Genomic DNA, 4,358 nt, shown 5'->3' with positions numbered 1-4,358 from the left:
ATCATTAGTAATAATAATAGTTAGAGTATAAGAGGAGTTTCTTCTTTTGCTTGTTGACTTCAGTCAACCTACTCATAAAAGTAGGGATGGCAAATTTACCCAAACCCGCGGGTGGGATAAATAAATAATCATTAGTAATAATAATAGTTAGAGTATAAGAGGAGTTTTTTCTTTTGCTTGTTGACTTCAGTCAACCTACTCATAAAAGTAGGGATGGCAAATTGACCCAAACCCGCGAGTCCCACCCGCACCCGAACTCGAGTCAACGGGTGAAAACCCGAGTTGACTGGGTTTGGGTTCGGGTGCCACCCGATATTTCGGGTGCGGATTTGGGTAGTGTGAAACCCGCACCCGAAACACGAAATCGCACTCGTTTATATATATATATATATATATATATATATATATATATATATATATATATATATATATATATATATATATATATATATATATATGAGAAAAAGGTTCATACACTGACAGTGTAAAATAATTTTACACTGTCAACCAATCACAACCTTGTATCAGAATAAAACACATTTTATTTTTAAAAAAAATTTAATGACAAGGCACTTTATTTGTTTTCTATTGGATGACAGTGTAAAATAATTTTACACTGTCAGTGCATATAAATTAAACCCTATATATATATATATATATGTATATAATATATATAATATAATATATATATATATATTATATATATTGTGGAAAATTGTAGAAAAAAAATGTATTTTATGTATTTTATTGCAGGTTCGGGTTTGGGTGAAAAAACCCGAACCCAACGGGTGTGGGCGTGGGTGTTATTTTCCCACCCGAACAACCTTTGGGTTTGGGTTCGGGTGCCAATTTCGGGTGCGGGTTTGGGTAGTGCAAAACTCGCACCCGACCCGACCCGTTGCCATCCCTACATAAAAGGCCAAAATTCTGATTCAATTTTAACATGGGCCATAAAAATTATTTTTTTACACCCCATAATTGGTAATACCGTTTCTAAAAACAATATTTGAATATACACCCCTTTAATAGTAATCAACAAGTATTTTATTTATACACCCCATAAGCAACAATTGTTTTGAATATGCTCCTTATTGAAGCTAAAAAAAGGAAATCAAATTGTTAGTGCAATAAGCGGTCAAATTTGGGGTATGACAGAGTGGCGACAATTGTTACCTCTAGATAAGGAGAAATTATTGATCACCTAATCTTTAGGGAGCAGTGGTGGACTTCCTACCCCTTGACTAACGCCTCTTCACACGTCATCAGTGGCAAGCGGGTCCCTAGGTAATTGCCTAGGCGGCACAACTCTTGGGCGAGGGCACCTAAACTATGGTTCTCACAAATATAACACTGCATAGTTTCTCAAGCACAAATGCTTTGCTAAGGGCGAAGTGTTTTTACGACCCTTTTTTCGTTCAAGGTGCACCCCTCGCCCTACCTGTGAGTCCTCGAGCTGATGGCGTTCTTTTACTAAAAAAGTAAGTCCCTCAGTCGAAGGCGACTACTTGTTAGAGGGAGAGTCCCTTAGCTCAAGGCGAATATTTATTGGGGGCAAGTCTCTCTGCTTGAAACGAGTCCTTCATTTGTAGGCGACGCTCCTTAAACTGGACTACAAAGGGATATGTCCTATTTCTTCAGATTATGCCCCGAGACATCAAAACGCCAATCACTGTTGAAAGATTGAGTGCTTTAGTGGGAAAATAGTATGAGTGCATTTTATGCATCTTGTAACACCCCGATTTTTATTTATTAGTTATTTTATTAATTGTTTATTTTTATTAATTATTATATAATATAATAATTAATTAATTACGTGTTTTGTGAATATATGTGATATATATGTGTTTTGGGTTATTGAGTTAAAATGAACAATTTGGCCTAATAGTGTGTTAGGAAGAGAAAAGGTGGGGGGGATAAGGTTTAGTCAGCCATTAAGAGAATTTTGTAGTAAGAGTTTAACTAACACAAGACAAATAGAAAGTTAGAGAGAGAAGTGAAGAAAAGAAGAGAAATGGGGAAGAGAAGAGGCAACCCTAGGTTAAAGCTTCATCTAAGATAAAGGTGAGTTTTCATCTTATTATGGATATATGATGCATGAAATTGATGATTTGATGATTTAAACGTGCTTTGATGTTAGAAATGGATACTATATGATGAATATATGTTAAAATGCTTTTATTTCATGAATTTTGGCTGTTTGGATGGATTTTGGGGTGAAAAATCGTATGAAACAAAATCTGTTAGAAGCAGAATTTTTTGGTTTTTCGCGAGCGGGCTTAGCGCGGTCTGTAATACAAAATTTATATTCTTAGAAACTAAATTGGATTAAGTATGCTATTGATTTATCATGAACTATGGTGAATTTTCTAAAATTTTCCGAATATGTTTGGATGACTTTTGAGGCAATTCTTTGTAGGAACATGATACTTGAATTTGGTGATTATGTATGTTGTGAATTTCAATTGATTGAGATTAACATTATTGAGTTTGGTTTGCTACATGTTAATTGTGATGCGTTGAGTTGGTGAGTGATATGAATGTGTTTCATGTGTGATCGATAACATGAGATATGTATGTTTGTGCAAATGTGAGGTGACTCATATGTGATGAATGATGTGATATAAGCTTGTATAATTAAGATCTGGAGATGATCTTAATTGCATATTATGGTTGATATTTGCACATGCTTTGGTTATGTAACACGGGGAAACGTTTGAACTCATGTTTACTTTGAGAGATATTCATTATACTCTCTTTTATATTATGGTGTATTTGAGATTATATGATATTTGGCCTTGGTGCCTATGCTTTTACGCATAAACTTATATTATGAGATTATATTATTGGTATCATTTTGAAATGTTAAATTATTCCGCTGTGATATACATATGGAACTTGAATTTAAATGCGTGTTATGAACATGACCAAATGCTTATATGTATTGTATTTGTGTTTAGTCGTTCAATATATGTGACGCCCTCTTTGATATGCATGCTAATTTACTCTGATTATGCAATATATTTGGCGTGGGGTTTAAAGGGTGTTACATGCTACATCAAAGGAAGTATGTCAAAGAGATACTCAAGAGATTTAGGATAGAAGACTCACATCCCGCATCCTCACCCGTCGAACCAAATTCGAAGTTGGAGAAGCATGGAGAGCAAGACAAAGTTGATGTTACTTTGTTCGAATAAATTGTTGGATCTCCGAGGTATGTATACAACAGTCAACCTGATATAGGTTTCGCAGTTGGATTAGTGAACAAATACATAAGTGAACCAAGGGTGTTACACATGAAGGCTGCAAGAAGAATCCTGAGATACTTAAAAGGATCGATAAACTATGGAATTCTATTTCGACGAGACTCTAATAAGCTTTGATTACTTATTATTCAGATTGTAACACCCCAATTCTACCCGCGGAATTTAAATAAAATCAGAGTATAAAAATTCATAAGTGAAACAATTGAGGTATCACATATTCAATCACAAAGACAAATCACCTTGTCGCATAAAGCGGATATATAGCATTCACAAAATACGGAAGAACCGACAACATCAAATGATAGTCTTTAACATAAAAAAAAACTTCCATAGAAGTGCAACGGAAACTCAACGATTTGTTCAAAGATTCATAGCATCATAATTCAACAATTAACACAATTAAAGTGGCAATCTCCAAAAGACAACTCAAGTATTTGCCAAAACATAATAAATCAAAAGCAAGTAAACTAACGCGTTCGTCCCCCCGAGTGCTACGTATCAGAGCGACAACTCAAGACCAACTCCGCTAACCTCCTCTCAATGCGAATCACCTGCACGTTACCACTATAAAGGCAACGGCGAAACAAAGAAAGGGTAAGATATCACTTCATATAATCGAGCGCATGATAAATTATATATTAGAAATTAGACATATTCGGGTAATCGCATTCACAAGTATTAATATCGTCATTCTATCATTAAGTCACAAATTCACATCTTCACATAATCCCATCATTTAATAAGTCACAAAGATACAAATCACAACGAAGTTACAAACGTCACGCTATGAATCACATAGAAATATATGGGACATGACTCATGTATATGCAGAGGCACAAGGCATAAGCCTTCGTCACCAATTCATCATCATTTACTTCACAAAAATATTCGTCACAAGGCACACGCCCATATCACAATTATTACCGATTATTAAATGTAATACACTTCACACATAATACAACAACGGAACAATTCCGACAATTCATCAAATCAACGGACGAAACCATTAGCAAAAGAATCACAAAGATATTCACAACAATCACATTCACGATCAAATCCGCAAGATACCGTAATTTACCGCTAAACCGAATAGTT

Source organism: Vicia villosa, linkage group LG6, assembly GCF_029867415.1.
Source record: "Vicia villosa cultivar HV-30 ecotype Madison, WI linkage group LG6, Vvil1.0, whole genome shotgun sequence".
Taxonomy (NCBI): domain Eukaryota; kingdom Viridiplantae; phylum Streptophyta; class Magnoliopsida; order Fabales; family Fabaceae; genus Vicia; species Vicia villosa.
This window is presented reverse-complemented; position numbering follows the sequence as displayed.